The sequence below is a fragment of the Beta vulgaris genome, chromosome 5 (assembly GCF_026745355.1).
Source record: "Beta vulgaris subsp. vulgaris cultivar EL10 chromosome 5, EL10.2, whole genome shotgun sequence".
Taxonomy (NCBI): domain Eukaryota; kingdom Viridiplantae; phylum Streptophyta; class Magnoliopsida; order Caryophyllales; family Amaranthaceae; genus Beta; species Beta vulgaris.
This window is the reverse complement of record NC_079206.1, coordinates 9,149,535-9,163,882: the sequence shown is the minus strand read 5'-3', so window position 1 is coordinate 9,163,882 and position 14,348 is coordinate 9,149,535. Positions and strand designations below refer to the sequence as shown.

The 14,348-nt window shown below is 36.6% G+C and overlaps 1 long non-coding RNA gene across 1 annotated transcript; it reads right to left on the bottom strand.

Moving 5' to 3' along the window:
- Window positions 1-9,869: 9,869 nt before the first annotated feature.
- Window positions 9,870-10,665, bottom strand: LOC130591674 (uncharacterized). The gene is made up of 2 exons (XR_008969690.1): window positions 10,335-10,665; window positions 9,870-10,229 (listed from the first exon to the last, which is right to left on the bottom strand). It is a non-coding gene; the product is annotated as an uncharacterized LOC130591674 (long non-coding RNA).
- Window positions 10,666-14,348: the final 3,683 nt, after the last annotated feature.

Genomic DNA, 14,348 nt, shown 5'->3' with positions numbered 1-14,348 from the left:
TTGGTTTTAATCACAAAAAGAAATTTGAAAAACCTAAAAAGAGAGTTGATTTACCAAGTGATAAAGTTTGTATGTTTTGTGGGAACACTGGTCATTTTAGGAACTCTTGTCCTAAAAGACTTGGTCGCATCAATGAGAACTTGGAAACAAGTAAAGTAATTTGGAAAAAGAAATCTATTGTTCCTGAAGGAAAGGAACCCAAGAAAGATTGGGTTCCTAACTCTAACAATTAGTTTTCTTGCAGGTTGGAGTGAGGGGGAACAACACATGGTACCTAGACAGTGGTTGTTCTAAGCATATGACTGGAGATAAATCAAGATTTCTCTCACTCTCAGCCTACAATGGTGGAAGTGTGACTTTTGGTGACAACAAGAAAGGTAACATAGTTGCCATGGGCAAAGTTGGTAAGTCATCGTCACATTCCATAGAAAATGTGTTTCTAGTTGATGGATTAAAGCATAACTTGTTAAGTATATCCCAATTCTGTGATAGAGGGAACTGTGTGAAGTTTAATAGTGAAAAATGTTTGATAGTCAACAATAGCACAAAGGATATCATTTTGGAAGGAACAAGGAAAGGGAACACATATGTTGTGGATCTCAACCTTGTTCCCAAAAACAAATTCACATGCCTTAGTGTTATTGATGATGATTCATTCTTATGGCACAAGCGTCTAGGTCATGCTAGCTTTTCCTTGCTTGACAAACTGCGTTCTAAAGAACTAGTTTTAGGTTTACCCTCTACTAAGTTTCATTTAGATCATGTGTGTGATGCATGCGCAAAAGGCAAGCATGTTAGGTCCTCTTTCAAGTCCAAAATGTGGTGAGTACCACAAGACCTTTAGAGTTAATACATATGGATTTATGTGGACCTATGAGGATACAAAGGAGTGGAAAGAAATATGTGTTAGTAATTGTAGATGACTTCTCTAGATTTACCTGGGTTATTTTTCTTCTAGCAAGGACGAGACTTACGATGAGTTCCTTGTCTTTGCAAAGAAAGTACAAAATTTGAGTGGTCATAAGTTACTTCACCTTAAGTCCGACCATGGTAAAGAGTTTGAAAATTTAAGTTCGATGACTTTAGCAGAGACAATGGATTAGATCACAATTTCTCAGCCCCTAGAACTCCTCAACAAAATGTTGTTGTTGAAAGGAAGAATAGAACACTAGAAGAGATGGCTAGGACTATGTTAATAGCTAGTGGACTTCCTAAAAACTTTTGGGCAGAAGCTGTGAATACTGCTTGTCACATTATAAATCGAGCCATGGTAAGACCTTTATTAAATAAAACGCCCTATGAGTTGTATTTTGGTAAAAAGCCCAATATTACATATTTCAGAACATTTGGATGTAAATGTTTTGTTCATAATAATGGGAAACAAAATATTGGAAAATTTGATGCTAGAAGTGAAGAAGCTATATTCTTAGGATATTCTTCTAGTAGCAAGGCTTATAGAGTGTATAATAAAAGGTCTATGTGTGTAGAAGAAAGTGTGCATGTTATTTTTGATGAAACAGATAAATTTGATGCAAGCACACAGGTTGAAGATGACTTCGAAATAGGATTGACAAAAGACTAAGTCTTATTGATGAGACTTTGGAAGACGAAGTCATGGGAACAAAGCCAAGGGAACAACATCCTGTTCCTGTTCCCAATGAGGAAGAAGAGGAACTAAGTGATGATGCACTAGTGAATGAATCCACTATTGTTGAACCTGGTTCCCAAGTACAGGAAATGAAGATGATCAAGGAAACCAAGTTTCCATCCAGGATTTCCAACCAAAGCCTTGGAAAACTCATCGTTCCCATCCTGTGGAACTAATAATCAGTGACATAAATAAGGGAACTCAAACGAGATCTCAATTGAAAAACTTTTGTGCTTTTCATGCTTTTCTTTCTATGTTGGAACCTAGGAATCATGAAGAAGCTCTCACTGATGCTGATTGGATCGTAGCAATGCAGGATGAACTTCATCAATTTGAAAGAAACAAAGTTTGGCACCTTGAACCTAAGCCTAAACATAACAAGGTTATTGGTTTAAAGTGGGTGTTTCGAAACAAATTAGATGAGTTCGGAACTATCATAAGAAACAAGGCCAGGTTAGTTGTGAAAGGATACAATCAACAGGAAGGCATTGATTATGAAGAAACTTTTGCTCCAGTTGCAAGATTGGAAGCAATTAGAATCTTCATAGCTTTTGCTGCCTTCATGGGTTTCAAATTGTATCAAATGGATGTAAAATGTGCTTTTCTAAATGGTTATCTTAATGAGGAGGTATTTGTAGAACAACCTCCAGGTTTTGAAAATAAAGAATTTCCTAATCATGTCTTTAAGCTTGACAAAGCTCTTTATGGGTTAAAGCAAGCTCCAAGAGCATGGTATGAAAGACTTTCTAAGTTCCTTCTTGAAAATGAGTTTAAAAGAGGAAAATTGGATCGAACCTTGTTTTTAAAATCAAAAGGAAAACATTTATTAGTTGTTCAAATATATGTTGATGATATTATATTTGGTGCTACTAATGAATCTTTGTGCAAGGACTTTGCTAATCTCATGAGTAAAGAATTTGAAATGAGTATGATGGGTGAGCTCAACTTCTTCTTGGGGTTGCAAATCAAGCAAACAGAAGAAGGAATCTACATCCATCAACAAAATACATAAAGGAACTATTGAAAAAGTATGGTTTGGAAGCATCCAAAGTTAATCATACACCTATGGGAATCTCAACCAGATTGGATGAAGATTCTATAGGAACAAGTGTGGATCAAACCAAATATCGAGGTATGATTGGCTCATTACTATATCTAACTGCAAGTCGTCCTGATATTGCTTTCAGTGTAGGATTATGTGCAAGGTTTCAAGCCAATCCAAAGGAATCTCATCTCACAGCTGTGAAGAGAATCCTAAGATACCTCAAGGGAACAGATGATTTAAGCCTATTCTATTCGAGGATGATACCTTTGAATTGAAAGGATTTGCGGATGCTGACTATGCAGGAGATCTGGTCAATAGAAAGAGTACATCAGGTATGGTTCAGTTCCTTAGTCATAGTTTAGTTTCTTGGAGCACCAAGAAGCAAAACACAGTTGCTTTATCTACAGCAGAGGCTGAATATGTTGCAGCAGAGCATGTTGTTCCCAAATGCTATGGATAAAACAACAACTACGTGACTATGGAATCTACTTTGAATGTGTTCCCATCTATTGTGATAATACTAGTGCTATTAGTATTTCTAAAGATCCCGTACATCATTCAAGAGTCAAACACATCCATATTAGGCATCACTTTCTGAAAGATAATGTAGAAAAGGGTCTTATTAAAATGGAATTCTGTGAGACTGAACGTCAAATTGCAGATATCTTGACAAAACCCTTAAATAGAGATAGGTTTGAGAAATTGAGACTTGAACTTGGCTTAATCAAATTGAAATGATTGCTACATTATTCCCCTTTGTGTTAATTCTTTGGCATTATGTCTGATGTGCATTTTTGATGTTTTTATTTGCTTAAATACATCACAATTCTTATATGATTATTTCATATGTATAAGTAAAAATGTCTGAAAACTGCTCACCAATGTCCAATAATATTCCCCTTATTGTTCATAGGACAATTCTATGCCTTAAGTGATAACAAAGGATTAAAAGAATTAATGGAGTTCCAAAGTAGCAAAATTTCATTGTTCCATTCACTGTTCCCAAACGCTGTTCCCAATTCCCAGCGTATTAGAGTTAGATTTTTTTTCTTTCAAAATTCGAAAAACCAAAAATATTTGTTCAGATTTTATTTCCTAAAAATCTGATTTTTCCTTATATCTCTCAAGTTAGTTGAAGATATTTTTTTGAAGATTTTTTCTTAAACACGTGTAAATACACGGTTTTATGTTATTTTTCCTTAAATCAAAACAAATTTTTTTCCTTCCTTCTCATAAAACCGAAAATTACTCCACAAAACATGACTACCAAAAACACTCATCACTCTCTCTCCTCCCACAAAGCCGAAAAACCCTCTCCTTCATCCTCTAAAATTGAATCACCAACACCCATGGATATTTCTCCCAATTCTTCATCAAGAATTCTAAGGAAAAGGAAGAAACAAGAAGAATCGGTTGAAATGGAGGTTGAAGAAGCTCATGCAACTAGTGAGGGGGAATCAGATGTTCCCGAGAGAGGAACAACTCGGTTGTTCGAAAAAATTCCACGGCAACTAGGTATGTGCATGGACTTTTTATTGATGTTTCTTGGTGCAAAAGAGTAAACTTTCGTCAATTACTTAATATGATTAAGTTTCAAGGTTGGGAAAATCTTTTTGTGAAATGTTATGGAAATAGTTTGATTCCTAAATTGATGGACGAATTTTGTGAAAACTTTTCCATGGATGAAGAAGGAAATTGTTCCACCTTGGTGAAAGGAACTCAAATTGATTTTAATGCTAAAATTTGGGTAAACTGCTTGGTGTTCCCGTGAGAGGAACAGATGTTTATTTCAAGAAACAACGTGGTTCATATCCATTTTCGGACATTTCCTTTGATCAATTGATTGTTAAGTATGGGGTCAAAAGGAAAAAGTTTCTTGATCACAATCTTCTTTCCCCTTATCACAAAATTTTGTTTCACATCCTCAAGAAAGCTTTATTGCCTCGTCTTTCCAAACGTGCTCAAGTTAGCATGTTGGATTTAATTTACATTCATTGTCTTGCTTCTCACAAACACATAAACTTTCCTTCCTTAATGATTCAACATTTGAGTCATTGCATTGAAAATGGATTTGTTGTTGGCTATGGAGCTTTAGTAACCGAAATTCTACTTAAGTTTAAAGTGAAAATTTCGGGAACTCAGTCCATAAGGTGTCCACGGGAAATATGTTGAATGTGCGTGCCTTGAATAACTTAAATGTTTGTGTTGTGAATGGAGAAGTTATTAAGGGCCGTGCTAATCTTGATGATGATGAGGATGATGATGATGTGGATGATGAAGTGGAAGAAGAAGAAGAAGAAAAAGAAGTTGAAGAGAAGAAAATCGAAAAAGAAAAGAAAAAGAAAAATCAAAAAGAAAAGAAAATTGAAAAAGAAAAAGAAGAAACTAGAAGAAAGGGAAGAAGGTGGTTGATGAGGTGGTGAAACCGGTTATGAAGAGCACTAGAGCTAGTCAAAGGGTTCAAAATATGAAAGTGCTTAATTTTCCTATTCTTGATGCCGAAGAAAGTTGTGAGGAAGATGAAGTAAAGGTGATTGATAGGGAAGATTATGAATCTAACCTACCTCCTTCTAGGGAACCGACTCCTGTTCCCATGGAAACCAATCCTCCTTTTCCTCCATCTCCACAAAAATCTGCCTCACCCTCTACCCTAGCACCACAAGATGATCTATCCCTCCCTCTACCTCAAAACCCTCCTGTTCTGTTCCTAAAGCTAAGGAAACAGTGGTGTTCCCATTCTAGAGGAACAACCTGCTGTTCCCAAACCTAAGGAACAAACCGCAAACCCAAGCCTTCTCAAGCTCCCTCGATCTTCTCAAAATCCTACCATTGGTTCTACATATACTCTAGCTCATGCTAGAAGGTTGGATTCTTTGTTTTCCTTGGTTATGGGTCATTCGGAAGCAATGATGGAGTTTGCTACGGAAGCTAAGGATTTAAATGGGTTGGTAAAAGGGGTTATGAGCAAAGTTGACAAAGCCTTGGATGGACAACAGAGATAATGGCTCGGCTTGGTGAACTTTCTTCCTCCATTCAAGCTATGAACTCAGATTGTTGAAGTTGGAAGACATTGTGCTCAAGGGAATGATACATGGCCGAAAATCATCAAGAAGTGATGGCAAAGCTTCATGATGTGGTGGAAGAAGTAGAACAACCTCCCTCTCCTAAACATAAACTTTTCTCATTTAGCTTGTTTTATTTTGTGTGGGAACATGAACTTTGTTTAATATTTGTCTTTTCTATCCTTCTCCTTTAATCATGCTACAATGGAACTTCTTGTTTGCTTAATTCTAAGTTTGATCTTTTTGCATGTGTGCGTCTAAATGAATGGCTAATATTCTTGGATTGCGGTTTTTGAGAGTTGAATGCTTTATTTGCTTATACTAACCAACTTATTTCTTACAAGTTTGTGGTGTGATGTGTTTAGTGAATAAATTCATCTTTTTGAAATCGTGGACTATGTTTTTGAAGATGCCAAAGGGGGAAAGATAAGGCAAATCAGAGTAAATTTTTTTTGTCATGATTATGTTCTCATATTTCGACTTTACAAAATAAAATAACGAGTCTATAATATTAATTTAACTTGGTTACATACTTTGTTAAAATTATTTTATATGACCTATATGTATTATTTTTAGTATATGCCTTTTGTTGCCATCTTCAAAAAGGGGGAAATTGTTGACCCTTGAGTTTTGAAGATGACCTAACCACAAAAGACATAGTATATTTTATTTATGTTGTTGCAAGGTAATTCATGCTCGAGCTAAGAGAATACTTGATTGAAGATTAAAGCGGAGAATTAATCAAGATCGAAGTAAAGATGTTCGAGAAATGAAGAATCAAGCATGGAATGAAGATTAGAATACATTAGGGTATTTATTAATCTTCTTGTTAAGGTTGAGTAATAGCTTTATTAAGTTCGTGGTGAATTCTCAAAGGAACTTGGTTCTGTTCCCATGAAAGGAACAGACCTGGCACTATAGGAACAAGGCTTAGGAACAAGACTTAATAATTAGGGAACAAGACTTTAAAACTAATTTAGGAACTTCTAAGTGACTAATATTGTGCGCCTAAGTAATTGTGTGCCCAATATAGTTGTTAGAGTTTTTAGGGATAATTTGACTAAGATCCATAATTTTAGGAAGTTAGTTTAAGTTTGTTAGGAAAAGATTTTAAATAGATTTTCTGATTTTAAAATAACTGATTTTCAAATCTTATCTTTTTAAAATATATATTTTATCTTTTAATTTTATTTAAAAGATTTAGTTTTCGAAAATATATTATTTCCGGTTTTTAAAATGTTTCGGATTTTTCGAAATACAAAACTGTTTTCCGGTTTTTATAAAAGATTTTGAAAAAGATATTTTTCCTAAAAACTAGCTAAAGGATTTTTATTTATTTCCTAAATTCTAGCTTACACGCCTAAATGATTTACTGCTTCATGTTTATGGAGTTAGTGGATTTAGTGGCCTAAGTTAATTATCCTTCAAGTATTTAATTAAATTAAATAAGATTAATTATTCTCCAAGTTTGCAAAACCACGTAATATTTCTGCTTCTATGAAGTGAAGTAGTGGATTAGTGGATGATGTACATGACTTGGAATAATAATTTAATTTAATTAATTAATTAGAAATCATGGAGAACATGTGATAATGGTCTAAGTTAGTGGAAATCATGTCTTGTCTTAAAGGTCTATAAATAGGCGCCTAATTCATTTGAGAAAAATTGTGTCTGACTTAATATCAAGTGTGTCTGACTTAGTTAATTTGTCTTAAGTTATCTAAAGTGTCAGTGCCTTTCCTTAAGAGAATTCATACTTACATTAATCGAGTTTTATTACTCTTCCATTGTTTTACAAAGTGTATTTTTGAGAAAAAGGGTTTGAGTGAACTCTTGTAAGTGTGAGAAAGCTTTGAGTGAAGCAAGAGAAAGAAAGAGAAAGAGAAGAGAAGAGAAGAGAAAGAAAGAGCTTCGAGTGAAGTTTGAGAGAAAACGTCAGTTGTTGGGAACTGTCGTTGGGAACTTGAGTTGAGTGACTTAAGTTGAGAATCGAGAGAAAAGTAATAGGTTGTAATCAAGTTGTTTTGGCCTATTATAGTGGAAAGTTGTTTAAAATCCCTTGTGGTCGAGGTTGTTTCTTCCTACTAGGCCTAGGAAGTTTTTCCTCGTAAAATCTCTCGTGTTCCCATTGTTTGTTCCCAAGTTTACTTTTAATTCCGCAAAAAGTAGTGCTTATTCTCTCACTATAATTCACCCCCCCTCTTATAGTGCTCATATTATACAACAATGATCATTGGTTGTGGCATAAGAGACTTGGACATGTAAATTTTTCTTTGTTCAATAAACTAAGATCTCAAGACTTGGTGATAGGTTTACCTAACATCAAGTTTGCTGCAGATCATATCTGTCATGGATGTGCTAAATGTAAACATGTCAAGTCCTCTTTTTAGTCAAAGAAGTTTGTAAGCACAACTAGACCTTTCGAACTTGTACACATGGACTTGTGTGGGCCCATGCGTGTGCAAAGTCGAAATGGTCATAGTTATGTGTTTGTGTTAGTTGATGATTATTCTCATTTCACTTGGACAATCTTTTTGAAATTTAAAAACGAAACTTTTGAAGAATTTGAAATTCTGGTAAAATAGGTCCAAAACAAGATTAGTCATCAACTGGTCTCTATCCGGTCTGATCATGGTTCTGCATTTGACAATGTCAGCTTCGTAACCTACTGTAATGACCATGGTGTATCTCACAATTTTTCAGGTCCTAGAATTCCACAACAAAATGGAGTGGTTGAAAGGAAAAATCGCACTCTAGAAGAAATGGCAAGAACAATGCTTCTAGAGAGTGGTCTACCTCGAAACTTCTGGGCTGAGGCTGTGAGTACTGCGTGTTATATTTTGAATAGGATAATCTTGAGACCTCTACTGAAGAAAACACCTTATGAGCTCCTTAGGGGAAGAAAAACAAACATTGTACATTTACGTATTTTTGGGTGCAAATGTTTTGTACACAACAATGGTAAATCAAGTTTGGACAAGTTTGATCCTAGGAGTGATGAGGCTGTTTTCGTTGGATACTCTTCACACAGCAAGGCATACAAAGTTTTCAATAAAAGAACCTTGTGTGTTGAAGAAAGTATCCATGTCTTATTTGATGAGACTAACATGTTCAGCAAACATGTGCAGGTTGAAGATGCTGATGAGTTCGAAATTGGTATGCTGAACTTTACAAGAGCTAAGGATGAAGAAGGTGCTGAACCAGGCTCACCACACAACTCTCATAGAGAGGAAGAGTCTGGTCCAGCACAGAATCAGGTAGCTCAAGAGGTAAGGGAAGGAAATAGTGACTCAGATGCTCATCCACATGAAGATGATGCAGATGAGACCACTATGGAAACTGATTCACCTGCTCAAAACAACAATTAGATAGGGGAAACCAATACAAGAACAGGTTCAACATTAGAAGGCACAAATATAAACTTTGATATGAACAAATCTTTTAAGTACAAGTCCTCTCATCCCACTGATCTAATCATTAGTGATATTAACAAGAAGGTGCAGATAAGAAACTCTACTTTGCAAAACTTTTGTGCATTCTATTCCTTCTTATCAAATGTTGAACCTACTGACTATAAGGTTGCTTTAACGGATCCAGATTGGGTTCTAGCCATGCAAGATGAACTCAATCAGTTTGAGAGAAATCAACACTAGTAGAAAAACGACGATTTGCGTCCCCTGATTTGCGTCGCACTGAAACGGAAATGACGCAAAAACCCTATTTGCGTCGCACATGAAGTAGAGTGCGACGCACATCATGTGTAAACGAGCACCAGGATAAGCTCACTAGTACAGAAAAGGTAATTTGCGTCGGATGTGAGGCGCCTATTTGCGTCGGACTTTGGTGCGACGCCAAAGCCCTCGACGCAAATGACTCATAAACGATTGCGTCGTATGCGGAAACGACGCAAATGGTTCACCTATTTGTGTCGCACATGTATACGGTGCGACGCAAGTGGATCTTGCCAGCCCAAATCACCAAGCTCAAAGGGTAATTTGCGTCGCACATCGCCTAGGGTGCGACGCAGATGAGTAATTTGCGTCGCACCTTGGGCCACGTGCGACGCAAATTGCAATTTTTTTTAAAAAAATTTTTTTTTTTAAAAAAAAAAACTAACAAATGCAGGAAATTCTACACAAATTCCATCATGAATCAGCAATAACGAATGCAGTAATTGAAAAGGAAATGAATACTGTACAAAAAAAACTAATAACAATACAAACTTGAAAATCAACAGCCTCAAGATTTGGACAATGAATGTGTAGAGATAGAGGATTGAAAATCAAATAAAACTAATAACAATACTATACAAAAATTCGACCAGATCTGGAAAAATAAAAACGAAAATGCTTCGAATTTTAGAACATATATATTACAGTAATTCATAAAAACAAATCTATCAATAATAGTAAAAAAATGTTGGAGCTTCCTTCACATCTTGACCTTCCTTCTTGTTGTTATACTCCGAACACATCTGGAATTCACGAAAATTAAAAAAACGAAGATCTTCAAACAAGATCTGAAAAAATGACAAATTGGGAAAAATTAAAACAGGCGAATAACAAGAAAAAAAAGTTACCTGGAGATTTTAGGATGAAAAAACGAGTTCTTCGAAAAATTCACGGAAATGAAAAAACGAGGTCTTCAAACAAGATCTGAATTCTGAAAAAAATGACAAATTACGGAAAATTAAAACAGGCGAAAAAAAACAAATAAAAGAAAAAAAATAAGTTACCTGAAGATTCGTTCGTTCGCTGAAGATTCTTTCGTTATTCGAAGTGTTGTTGCTGTTGTTGGTGTCGTCGACGTTGTTCGAAGTGTTGTTGGTGTCGTCGACGCTGAATATCGCTCACTGAAGATCCTCAACCACTCAAATCCGTCTACTGGGCCATGAAACATAAAAGCCGGAGTTGTTCGTTGTTCTGTTTGTTCATTCGCCGGAGAAAGTTTGAGGGTGAGAAAGGGAGAGTTTGAGTGTGAGAGAGAGACGCGAGAGGGAGAGAGAGAGACGCGAGAGGGTGAGAGAGAGTGGCTGGAGTTTTTTTAGGGTTTGAGGGAGAGAGAGACGCGAGAGGATGAGAGAGAGTGGCGGGAGTCTTTTTAGGGTTTGGGAAAATTAAAAGGAGAGGAGTGGCTCTATAATTGAGTGGGTGGGCTGATGTGCGTCGGATGGGCCAAGGGGTCCGACGCACATTAGCCTTTTGCAACGCATCCTTATATTGTGCGACGCATATTCTGCGCACTGCTGGAGAGATTTTTGTGATTTGCGTCGCACAGCTCCCTACATGCGACGCAAATCCTAACTGTGCGTCGTTTCCGTGTCTGTGCGACGCAAATCATGGGACGCAAATCGTCCTTTTTCTACTAGTGGCTATCTGCGTCGCATTGACCAAAGGTGCGTTGCAAAAGCTTAATGTGCGTCGGACCACGTGGCCCATACGACGCAAATGATTTTCACTATCTGCGTCGCATCGTAGTTGTGTGCGTTGCAAAAGACCAAATTGCGTTGGACCTCATGGCCCATCCGACGCAGATTTGCGGCCCATCCAAATATTTAACCTAACTACTCACCGCGCCTCACTCCTCAAACCCTAAAACTCCCCTCTCTCTCGCGCCTCTCTCCTCAAACCCTAAAACTCCTAAAACTCTCGTGCCTCTCTCCTCACACGTTTCCCAGTCGCATCTCTCAAACACACTCTCTCTCAAGGGTTTCAGTTTCCCCTCTCTCTCCATAAATACAAGTAGTAGATTACATAATCATATTCATTTGGTGTGATACTGTAAAAAGCACGCTAAAAAATTGGCGATACTGTAGATGAAGTATAATCAACCATTATTTGTGTTCCTAAAAAGCATTACTTATTGTGGATTTTGAAGGCTCTTTTTATAATTGTATGTTATTCATCCAACTAAGAAGGGTTCGATTTCCGTTTTGATTCTCAGCCGCATCTCTCAGCACAATAACATTCTCAGCCGCATCACTCAAGCATCTTTTTCATTTTGATTTCATTCTCAGCATGATTTTCGTGCTTAGATTTCTCTGCGTCTTCATTCTGGTTTTTTGAAGATTTCGTTTTATTAGATTTCGTGCTTAGATCATTCTCTGCTTAGATTTCGTTTTGGCGATTTGAAGAACGCGATTCGAAGAATGAGATTTGAAGAAAGAGATTGAAGAACGAGATTTGAAGAACGAGATTTGAAGAAGAACAAGGTTTTTGGCGATTTGTATTTTTTTTAAAAATATATTTAGTGAAATTTGTGTCGGTTAGATCTTGTTTTTTTAAGGTTCAATTTTTTAATTTCGTTTTTTTATGTTAGATCTGAATTTTTCATTTTTGATATTTGTTAGATTTTTTTCGTTTCTTAATCGACGCAAGACAATTGTACCCTTGTTAGATCTCGTATTTTTTGTTGTATCTTGTTTATTGTATTTTATTTGTTTTTACTATATTTTGTGTTAGATCTGATTTTTTTTGTTGAATTTTTGTCATTTCGTTTCTGGGTTTTTTAAGGAGATATTCTCTCAATATTCTACTGTTCGAGAATCGATTTCAGTTGCAGTATATTTTGTGTTAGATCTGATTTTTTTTGTTGAATTTTTGTCATTTCGTTTCTGGGTTTTTTAAGGAGATATTCTCTCAATCTTCTACTGTTCTTTGTTTGTTTCATGTATTAAGATAGGGAGGATGTGAAATTAGCTCACAATCTTGCCATAAGAGCAAAGCTCACCTCGTTTTTTTTACCCTTTGTCAAAAAAAAAAAAATTATTAAAATATTAATTTGCGTCGCACATAGTCCGAGGTGCAACGCACATCACTAATGTGCGTCGCACCTTAGGCTATGTGCGACGCACATTACCCTCTACATTACTCTGTAATTGGGCTGGGATAGCCATCTGCGTCGCACCGTATACGAGTGCGACGCAAATAGCTAAACCATTTGCGTCGTTTCCGCATACGACGCAGATCGTTTCTGAGTCATTTGCGTCGAGGGCTTTGGCGTCGCACCATAGTCCGACGCAAATAGACGCCTCACATCCGACGCAAATTGCCTTTTCTGTACTAGTGCAAGTATGGCATCTTGAACCTAGGACGGAGAACATGTCTGTTATTGGAACTAAATGGGTGTTCAGGAACAAATTGGACGATTCAAGAATTATAGTCAGAAACAAAGCTAGGCTAGTGGTTCAAGGGTTTAATCAACAAGAAGGAATTGATTATGATGAAACCTTTGCTCCAGTAGCCAGGCTTGAAGCTATCAGGATATTAATTGCTTTTGCTGATCAAATAAACTTTAAACTCTTTCAAATGGACGTTAAGACAACCTTTCTTAATGGTTATTTGAAAGAAGATGTTTATGTAAAGCAACCCCCTGGTTTTGAGGATAGTGACTTGCCAAATCATGTTTTAAACTCGACAAAGCTCTTTATGGTCTCAAACAAGCTCCTAGAGCTTGGTATGAGAGACTTTCCAGTTTTCTTTTAGAAAATGGCTATAAGAGAGGATCAGTTGACAAGAAACTATTCTTGAAAGAAAGGGAACTGATCTGTTAGTGGTCCAAATATATGTTGATGATATTTTGTTTGGAGCTACTAATCCTGATTTGTGTAATGAGTTTGCAGATTTGATGAAGAGCGAATTTGAGATGAGTATGATGTGAGAACTTGGATTCTTCCTTTGGCCTTCAAATCAAGCAAACCAAAGATGGAATCATGATCTATCAACAGAAATACCTCAAGGAGCTGTTGAAGAGGTATGGTCTGCAAGATAGCAAGTCCTATGAAACACCTATTCCAACTTCTACAAAATTGAGCCTTGATGAGAAGGGAAAGGATGTTGAGGGCACGCTATACAGAGGTATGATTGGCTCATTGCTTTACTTAACAGCCAGTAGGCCAGATATAGTGTTTTCAGTAGGTTGTGTGCGAGATTTCAAAGCAACCCTAAAGAATCTCACCTAAAGGCTGTTAAAAGGATATTTAGATATCTGAATGGTACTGATGATTTGTGTTTGTGGTATCCAAAGGGCAGCAGTATGAGCCTCATTGGATACACAAATGCTGACTTTGCTGGTTTTATTGTGGACATGAAGAGTACTTCAGGAATGGCCCACTTCTTAGGTTCTTGTCTTATTTCATGGGGATCTAAGAAACAAAATTCTGTAGCACTATCGACAGCTGAGTCTGAGTACATTGCTGTTGCTTTGTGCTGTGCTCAACTCTTGTGGATAAAGTCACAACTAAAGGAGTTTGGGGTCTGTTTCGGAAGTGTTCCTATTTTATGTGATAACACAAGTGCAATCAATATTTCGAAAAATCCTGTCCAGCATTCTAAAACCAAGCATATTGAGATTAGCATCATTTTCTAAGGGACAATGTTGAAAAAGGTAATGTTGAGTTGGAGTTTTGCAGGTCAGAAGATCAACGCTGACATATTTACAAAACCTTTGAGCAGAGAAGTGTTCATCAAGCTTCGTACCTTGTTGGGTATGGTTAAGATTAGACAATGAGCTCTTAGGTCTTGACTTGTCCCTTTGGCTAGTCAAATGATGTCAATTTGTGTATATATCTCTTTTTCTTTTGTACATTTTTCTT